Source organism: Euprymna scolopes, chromosome 20, assembly GCF_053919585.1.
Source record: "Euprymna scolopes isolate OS-2025 chromosome 20, ASM5391958v1, whole genome shotgun sequence".
NCBI classification, from domain to species: domain Eukaryota; kingdom Metazoa; phylum Mollusca; class Cephalopoda; order Sepiida; family Sepiolidae; genus Euprymna; species Euprymna scolopes.
In genome coordinates, this window is record NC_136501.1 from 60845034 (window position 1) to 60856022 (window position 10989).

General features: G+C 31.9%; 2 pseudogenes; both read left to right on the forward strand.

Moving 5' to 3' along the window:
• The first annotated feature begins 3606 nt into the window (after nucleotides 1-3606).
• LOC145241814 (U2 spliceosomal RNA) lies at nucleotides 3607-3740 on the forward strand (annotated as a pseudogene).
• A 6686-nt stretch (nucleotides 3741-10426) lies between these two features.
• On the forward strand, nucleotides 10427-10560 carry LOC145241815 (U2 spliceosomal RNA; annotated as a pseudogene).
• Nucleotides 10561-10989: the final 429 nt, after the last annotated feature.

Sequence of the window (10989 nt, forward strand, 5' to 3'; positions counted from 1 at the left end):
CTCTCGCTCACACACACACACATTCTCACTTTTATAGATATAATAGAAAGATTATCCTAGATATATTTCTATTTGTATGAATACTCTATATACAAATTTTAAAATCTGTAGATAAAGAATTTGTTGAGTATATGGGTTGAGAATTGTTCTCTCTCTCTCTCTCTCTCTCACACACACACACATTCTCACTTTTATAGATATAATAGATTATGCTAGATATATTTCCATATGTCTGAATACCCTATATACAAATTTTCAAATCTGTAGATAAAAAATTTGTTGAGTATATAGGTTGAGAATTGTTCTCTCTCTCTCTATCACACACATTCTCACTTTTATAGATATAATAGACAGATTATGCCAGATATATTGAAATGTGTCTGAATGCCCAATATACAAATTTTGAAATCTGTAGATAAAAAATTTGTTGTATACATAGGTTGACAATTGTCCTCTCTCTCACACACACACACATTCTCACTTTTATACATATAATAGATAGATTATGCTAGATATATTTCTATATGTCTGAACACCCTATATACAAATGTTCAAATCTGTGGATAAAAAATTTGTTGAATGTATAGGTTGAGAATTTTTATCTCTCTCTTTTTCTCTCTCTCTCTCGCTATCTCACACACACGCATTCTCACTTTTATAGATAAAATAGATAGATTATGCTAGATATATTTCTATATGTCTGAATACCCTATATACAAAGTTTCAAATCTGTAGATAAAAAATTTGTTGAATATATAGGTTTAGAATTGTTCTCTCTCTCTCTCTCACGCACACATTCTAACTTTTGTAGTTATAATAGATAGATTATGCTAGATATATTTCCATATGTCTGAATACCCTATATACAAATTTTCTAAACTGTAGGTAAAAAATTTGTTGAGTATGTAGGTTAAGAATTGTTCTCTCTCTCTCTCACACACACACACACACACAAGTTCTCACTTTTATAGATATAATAGATAGATTATGCTAGATATATTTCTATATGTCTGCCTACCCTATATACAAATTTCCAAATCTGTGCCCAAAAATGTGTGGAATATATAGGTTGAGAATTGTTCTCTCTCTCTCTCTCTCTCTCTCACACATAATCTCACTTTTATAGGTTATATAGGTTGAGAATTTTTTGCTCTTTCCATCACTCACATTCACACTTTTATAGATATAATACATAGATTATGCCAGATATATTTACATATGTCTGAATACCCAATATACACATTTTCAAATCTGTAGATAAAAAATTAGTTGAATATATAGGTTGAGAATTGTTCTCTCTCTCTCTCTTTCTCTCTCTCTCACACACACATTCTCACTTTTATAGATATAATAGATAGATTATGCTAGATATATTTCCATACGTCTGAATACCCTATATCCAAATTTTCTAATATGTAGATAAAAAATTTGTTGAATATATAGGGTGAGAATTTTCCTTCCTCTCTTTCTCTCTCTCTCTTTCTCACACACACACAAGCTGAAAATTGTTCTCTCTCTCTCTCTGACTCTCTCTCTCTCTCTCACACACACACACATGGTCATTTTATAGATATAATAGATAGGTTATGCTAGATATATTTCTATATGTCTGAATACCCTATATACAAATTTTTAAATCTGTAGATAAAAAATTTGTTGAGTATATAGGTTGAGAATTGTTCTTTCTCTCTCTCTCACACACACATTCTCACTTTTATAGATATAATAGATTATGCTAGATATATTTCCAAATGTCTGAATACCCTATATACAAATTTTCAAATCTGTAAAGATAGAATTTGTTGAATATATAGGTTGAGAATTGTTCTCTCTCTCTCTCTTTCACACACATTCTCACTTTTATAGATATAATAGATAGATTATGCTAGATATATTTCCTTATGTCTGAATACCCTATATACAAATTATCAAATCTGTAGATACAAAATTTGTTGAGTATATAGGTTGAGAATTGTTCTCTCTCTCTCTCACTCTCTCTCTCACTCACTCACACACACACACACACATTCTACCTTTTATAGATATAATAGATTATGCTAGATATATTTCCATATGTCTGAATACCCTGTATACAAATTTTCAGATCTGTACATAAAAATTAGTTGAATATATAGGTTGAGAATTGTTCTCTCTCTCTCTCTTCTCTCTCTCTCTTTAACACACATTCTCACTTTTCTAGATATAATAGATAGATTATGCTAGATATATTTCCATATGTCTGAATACCCTATATACAAATTTTCTAATCGGTAGATAAAAAATATGTTGAATATATAGGGTGAGAATTGTACTTACTCTCTCTCTCTCTCTCTCTCTCTCTCTCTCTCTCTCACGCACACATTCTCACTTTTATGGATATAATAGATAGATTATGCTGGATATATTTCCATATGTCTGAATACCCTATATACAAATGGTCAAATCTGTAGATAACAAATTTATTGAATAGATAGGTTGAGAATTGTTCTCTCTCTCTCTCTCGCAACCTTACACACACAACCACACGCAAACATTCTGACTTTTATAGATATAATAGATCGATTATGCTAGATATATTTCCATATGTCTGAATACCCAATATACAAATTTTCAAATCTGTAGGTAAAAAATTTGTTGAATATATAGGTTGAGAATTGTTCTCTCTCTCTCACACACTCACATTCTCACTTTTATAGATATAATGTATAGATTATGCTAGATATATTTCTATATGTCTGAATACCCTATATACAAAGTTTAAAATCCGTAGATAAAAATACGTTGAGTATATAGGTTGAGAATTGTTCTCTCTCTCTCTCTTACGCACACACACACACACACACACACACATTTTCACTTTTATAGATATAATAGATAGATTATGCTAGATATATTTCCATATGTCTGAATACCCTATATACAAATTTTCAAATCTGTAGATAAAAAATGTATTGAATATATAGGTTGAGAATTGTTGTCTCTCTCTCTCTCTCTCTCTCTCTCTCTCTGGCTACCTCACACACACACACATTTTCACTTTTATAGATATAATAGATAGATTATGCTAGATATATTTCCATATGTCTGAATACCCTATATACAAACTTTCAAATCTGTAGATAAAAAATTTGTTGAGTATATAGGTTGAGAATTGTTCTCTCTCTCTCACACGAAACTGTGCGCTCGGCTTCTTCCCCCCCTTCCCACCCCAAATGCTTGGGAAACTGTGCACTGTTTTTGTTGGTTTTCAAGCTGCCTCTTCCCCCCCCCCACACACACACAGTTTAACAGTAGTAGGAGGTCAAGAGAAAGAGGGTGAGAGAGAGAGAAGAGTAAGTTGGTGAGAGAGAGAGAAAAGAGAAAGAGGGTGTTGGTTTTATATTTTTATTATCGTCTAATATTTTGAAAGCTGAATTTCTAATAAAATGTGCATCTATAGGAGATAATGCCTGGGAATGTGTTCCCCCCCCCACAGTTTAACAGTGGTGTGACGTCAAGAGAAAGAGGGTGAGAGAGAGGGAAGAGTAAGTGGGTGAGAGAGAGAAAGAGAGAGAAAAAAAAGAAAGACGGTGTTGGTTTTGTGAAAAAAGTTGTTATTTACAATTGTTCGCATTCTTGGCCTTTTGGTCAAGATCAAAGTGTAGTATCTGTTCTTCAGATGCTGCACTTCTATTTCTTGTTCTCTTTCGGTGGAGGAGAAATCCTCCACGACTGAGACAATTTTTATTTTTGTACCTTTTCTCCACGTTAAAAAACGACCCTGGTGTCTAACTCTGTCCCGTGGGGAGGCATAGTAAATAGGTACAATTGTTCGCCATTAGTGGATGTTGACGTCACGTCACGTGACATGACTAAGCGTTTTTTTTTTTTAGTATGAATAACATTTTTTGTTTTAATTATAAAGTCTACACTTAATTTTATAGAAAATGATGTATATATAATAGAAAAAAAAAATTACTGGTTTTGTTGGATTCAAGTGGATCCCCCCCCTCCAGTTTAAGAGATAGCAGGTCACGTGGTAATATACAAAATGGCTAGCGTAAATATAAAGATCGGTTTTTTTATCGACGAATATTTTGAAAGCTGAATTTTTTTTTATTCCTGTACATTTTTTCCTGATATTTTTCGTTAAAACTCTTGTATAAATACTATTTTTAACCAGTTAAATACGTTGGAGACATTGTCATGGAGTTTAACAATCTCTAGAACAAAGCAGAAGAGAAATTACAAAAGTATCGGTAAAACAAAGTGTTTGTTTACATTTGTTCGCCATTACTGGATGTTGACGTCACGTCACGTGACATGACTAAGCGTTTTTGGATTATGTAATATTAACATTAAAATGACAGGTTTTTTTGGGGGCCCCCCCTAGGAGAGAAATGATCAGTTCACCCCCTTTTAATGGTCCGTTTGGTGTGGAATTTCGATATTTGTCATGCGGGTGATCAAGGTTCAATATGATACATAATTTGTCAACTTTGGTTGTGTCTGTCAAAAGTTTGAGCTGACGTCACGTCACGTGACACGTATTGAATAACGTTAAAATGACAGGTTTTTTGGGGGGCCCCCCTAGGAGAAAAACGATCAGTTGACCCCTTTCTACTGGTCCGTTTGACGTGAAATTTCGATATTTGTCATCCGGGTGATCAAGGTGCAATATGATACCAAATTTGTCAACTCTGGTTCCGTCTTTCAAAAGTTTTAGCGTTACAAACAAACATACATACATACATACATACATACATACACACCGATTTTTGCCTTTTATATATATAGACTAGCAGGGCTACCCGGCGTTGCTCGGGACCGTATAAACAATGAAAAAACAAAAGCAGATATTGAACATATGTTTGATTCTTAGGGGAGAGGAATCTTTCATCTCTATGTATTATTTGTTTTATCTACCCTAGGACTGATATTGTTCATGTTTTATCCCTAGCATAGGTAATTTACAGCATGTATATGAAATTGTTTTACCTTAGGGAGAAGAGAACAGGTAATATACAACATAATGTGTCTATATTACATCCCTGGCAACGCCTAGAAACCAGCTAGAACATGTATTTCAGTCAATCTTTATTATATCCTGGGCTATGCCGGGAAACCAGCTAATCTCTTTTTAGTGACTTGACCACCAAAATACCTCCCTAAGTGTGTCCTTTCTTTTGAACTTATTAGATATAGGTATCTAGAAATGTGTGTGAAATTTTGTTGAATGCATTGTTCACTATGATTTTCTTATTGTTCTACACAATATCAACTGTAGCGAAATAACACAGTAAACTTAGTGTAGTGTTAGAATAAAGAGCAAAGGAAAAAATTAGAATCATATTTTGTAATTGCAAATCTAAATTTGCTAGCATGTACCAGTATTTGCCAGGTTGTGGAAATTTGGAACTTATAACATATGTAGTGGCCTTTTCCTAGATACCTATTGCTAAAAATTATACTTTCATTTTGTTAGAAAAATCTCTCTTCAGATGCCCTGCATCATTCAAAATAAAAACAAATATTTTTATAATTGTTTCAGTATATTGCTACACAATGTGAAAGTTTTTAACGTTTGTAAAAAAAATCATGAATGTGCTTATATTGCAAAAAAGAAAATATCAGTGCACAGTATTGAAAGTGTTTGAGATTCAAAAGTCTGTAACATTTCTACTAACTTCATAAGATGTCATGTGAGAAACTGAATTGAATATCAAGACATTATCTGAAGCGTTTTTATTTTGGTGTAACATATGTGTTTACAGTGAACCTTAACTTTTAATAAACAGATTGGTATGCAATGACATAGGCTAAGAATCTTTAAAATATATATAAATTGGAAAAATGTGTGAACAAATGAAAAAAAAATGATCCGCTCCACTTGATGACATCAAGCACAGTAATATTTTAGTGAAGAAAATATGAAATTGATGTTCAGTGATTAGTTTGGATGAATGAGAAAATGTAATTGTTTGATGCATAAAAATAACTCAGTTGCTGTATTTGATATTAAGCAGCAAAATATAGTGATTTGAATATTTGGGAAAACATCAAACCAGATTATGTAAAAAGGAAAAAAAAAGATGAAATTAGAAAATATATATTTTATGTTTATGAGTTCTGCCAATCAAAATTTTGTGGCAGAAATTGGGTGATTACCATGCAATTTTATTTTGGTAAAATTCTTAAATTATTAGAATGTTTATTATAATTTCTAATTAGTGACTTGTTATAATCAAAATCCGCCCTAAAGAGTGTCCTTTCTTTTATTAGGTATCAGAGTAGGTATCAAGATTTCTACTTCTATACAAATGTGATATTTCAGATCTGTACATAAAAAATTTGTTGAATATATAGGTTGAGAATTGTTCTGTGTCGCTCTCTCTCACACACACACGCATTCTCACTTTTATAGATATAATAGATAGATTACTCTAGATATATTTCCATATGTCTGAATACCCTATATACAAATTTTCAAATCTGTAGATAAAAAAATTTGTTGAGTATATAGGTTGAAAATTGTTCTCTCTCTCTCACACACACATTCTCAATTTTAGAGATATAATAGATAGATTATGCTAGATATATTTCCATATGTCTGAATACCCTATATACAAATTTTCTAATCTGTAGATCAAATATTTGTTGAATATATAGGTTGAAAATTGTTCTTACTCTCTCTCTCTCTCTCTCTCTGGCTACCTCACACACACATTCTAACTTTTATAGATATAATAGATAGATTATGCTAGATATATTTCCATATGTGTGAATACCCTATATACAAATTTTCTAATTTGTAGATAAAAAATTTGTAGAGTGCATAGGTTGAGAATTGTTCTCTCTATCTCTCACACACACACATTCTAACTTTTAAAGATATAATAGATTATGCTAGATATATTTCGATATTTCTGAATACCCTATATATAAAAATTTGTTGAATGTATAGGTTGAGAACTGTTCTCTCTCTCTCTCTCTCTCTCTCTCGCTCACACACACACACATTCTCACTTTTATAGATATAATAGATTATGCTAGATATATTTCCATATGTCTGAATACCCTATATACAAATTTTCAAATCTGTAGATAAAAAATTTGTTGAGTATATAGGTTGAGAATTGTTCTCTCTCTCTCTATCACACACATTCTCACTTTTATAGATATAATAGACAGATTATGCCAGATATATTAAAATATGTCTGAATGCCCAATATACAAATTTTGAAATCTGTAGATAAAAAATTTGTTGTATACATAGGTTGACAATTGTCCTCTCTCTCACACACACACACACATTCTCACTTTTATACATATAATAGATAGATTATGCTAGATATATTTCTATATGTCTGAACACCCTATATACAAATGTTCAAATCTGTGGATAAAAAATTTGTTGAATGTATAGGTTGAGAATTTTTATCTCTCTCTTTTTCTCTCTCTCTCTCTCGCTATCTCACACACACGCATTCTCACTTTTATAGATAAAATAGATAGATTATGCTAGATATATTTCCATATGTCTGAATACCCTATATACAAAGTTTCAAATCTGTAGATAAAAAATTTGTTGAATATATAGGTTTAGAATTGTTCTCTCTCTCTCTCACACACACATTCTAACTTTTGTAGTTATAATAGATAGATTATGCTAGATATATTTCCATATGTCTGAATACCCTATATACAAATTTTCTAAACTGTAGGTAAAAAATTTGTTGAGTATGTAGGTTAAGAATTGTTCTCTCTCTCTCTCACACACACACACACACACAAGTTCTCACTTTTATAGATATAATAGATAGATTATGCTAGATATATTTCTATATGTCTGCCTACCCTATATACAAATTTCCAAATCTGTGCCCAAAAATGTGTGGAATATATAGGTTGAGAATTGTTCTCTCTCTCTCTCTCTCACACATATTCTCACTTTTATAGGTTATATAGGTTGAGAATTTTTTGCTCTTTCCATCACTCACATTCACACTTTTATAGATATAATACATAGATTATGCCAGATATATTTACATATGTCTGAATACCCAATATACACATTTTCAAATCTGTAGATAAAAAATTAGTTGAATATATAGGTTGAGAATTGTTCTCTCTCTCTCTCTTTCTCTCTCTCTCATACACACATTCTCACTTTTATAGATATAATAGATAGATTATGCTAGATATATTTCCATACGTCTGAATACCCTATATCCAAATTTTCTAATATGTAGATAAAAAATTTGTTGAATATATAGGGTGAGAATTTTCCTTCCTCTCTTTCTCTCTCTCTCTTTCTCACACACACACAAGCTGAAAATTGTTCTCTCTCTCTCTCTGACTCTCTCTCTCTCTCACACACACACACATGGTCATTTTATAGATATAATAGATAGGTTATGCTAGATATATTTCTATATGTCTGAATACCCTATATACAAATTTTTAAATCTGTAGATAAAAAATTTGTTGAGTATATAGGTTGAGAATTGTTCTTTCTCTCTCTCTCACACACACATTCTCACTTTTATAGATATAATAGATTATGCTAGATATAGTTCCAAATGTCTGAATACCCTATATACAAATTTTCAAATCTGTAAAGATAGAATTTGTTGAATATATAGGTTGAGAATTGTTCTCTCTCTCTCTCTTTCACACACATTCTCACTTTTATAGATATAATAGATAGATTATGCTAGATATATTTCCTTATGTCTGAATACCCTATATACAAATTATCAAATCTGTAGATACAAAATTTGTTGAGTATATAGGTTGAGAATTGTTCTCTCTCTCTCTCTCTCTCTCACTCACTCACTCACTCACTCACACACACACACACACATTCTACCTTTTATAGATATAATAGATTATGCTAGATATATTTCCATATGTCTGAATACCCTGTATACAAATTTTCAGATCTGTACATAAAAATTAGTTGAATATATAGGTTGAGAATTGTTCTCTCTCTCTCTCTTCTCTCTCTCTCTTTCACACACATTCTCATTTTTCTAGATATAATAGATAGATTATGCTAGATATATTTCCATATGTCTGAATACCCTATATACAAATTTTCTAATCGGTAGATAAAAAATTTGTTGAATATATAGGGTGAGAATTGTACTTACTCTCTCTCTCTCTCTCTCTCTCTCTCACGCACACATTCTCACTTTTATGGATATAATAGATAGATTATGCTGGATATATTTCCATATGTCTGAATACCCTATATACAAATGGTCAAATCTGTAGATAACAAATTTATTGAATAGATAGGTTGATAATTGTTCTCTCTCTCTCTCTCGCAACCTTACACACACAACCACACGCAAACATTCTGACTTTTATAGATATAATAGATCGATTATGCTAGATATATTTCCATATGTCTGAATACCCAATATACAAATTTTCAAATCTGTAGGTAAAAAATTTGTTGAATATATAGGTTGAGAATTGTTCTCTCTCTCTCACACACTCACATTCTCACTTTTATAGATATAATGTATAGATTATGCTAGATATATTTCTATATGTCTGAATACCCTATATACAAAGTTTAAAATCCGTAGATAAAAATACGTTGAGTATATAGGTTGAGAATTGTTCTCTCTCTCTCTTACGCACACACACACACACACACACACACACACACACACATTTTCACTTTTATAGATATAATAGATAGATTATGCTAGATATATTTCCATATGTCTGAATACCCTATATACAAATTTTCAAATCTGTAGATAAAAAATGTATTGAATATATAGGTTGAGAATTGTTGTCTCTCTCTCTCTCTCTCTCTCTCTCTCTCTCTCTCTGGCTACCTCACACACACACACATTTTCACTTTTATAGATATAATAGATAGATTATGCTAGATATATTTCCATATGTCTGAATACCCTATATACAAACTTTCAAATCTGTAGATAAAAAATTTGTTGAGTATATAGGTTGAGAATTGTTCTCTCTCTCTCACACGAAACTGTGCGCTCGGCTTCTTCCCCCCCTTCCCACCCCAAATGCTTGGGAAACTGTGCACTGTTTTTGTTGGTTTTCAAGCTGCCTCTTCCCCCCCCACACACACAGTTTAACAGTAGTAGGAGGTCAAGAGAAAGAGGGTGAGAGAGAGAGAAGAGTAAGTTGGTGAGAGAGAGAGAAAAGAGAAAGAGGGTGTTGGTTTTATATTTTTATTATCGTCTAATATTTTGAAAGCTGAATTTCTAATAAAATGTGCATCTATAGGAGATAATGCCTGGGAATGTGTTCCTCCCCCCCACAGTTTAACAGTGGTGTGACGTCAAGAGAAAGAGGGTGAGAGAGAGGGAAGAGTAAGTGGGTGAGAGAGAGAAAGAGAGAGAAAAAAAAAGAAAGACGGTGTTGGTTTTGTGAAAAAAGTTGTTATTTACAATTGTTCGCATTCTTGGCCTTTTGGTCAAGATCAAAGTGTAGTATCTGTTCTTCAGATGCTGCACTTCTATTTCTTGTTCTCTTTCGGTGGAGGAGAAATCCTCCACGACTGAGACAATTTTTATTTTTGTACCTTTTCTCCACGTTAAAAAACGACCCTGGTGTCTAACTCTGTCCCGTGGGGAGGCATAGTAAATAGGTACAATTGTTCGCCATTAGTGGATGTTGACGTCACGTCACGTGACATGACTAAGCGTTTTTTTTTTTTTAGTATGAATAACATTTTTTGTTTTAATTATAAAGTCTACACTTAATTTTATAGAAAATGATGTATATATAATAGAAAAAAAAAAATTACTGGTTTTGTTGGATTCAAGTGGATCCCCCCCCTCCAGTTTAAGAGATAGCAGGTCACGTGGTAATATACAAAATGGCTAGCGTAAATATAAAGATCGGTTTTTTTATCGACGAATATTTTGAAAGCTGAATTTTTTTTTATTCCTGTACATTTTTTCCTGATATTTTTCGTTAAAACTCTTGTATAAATACTATTTTTAACCAGTTAAA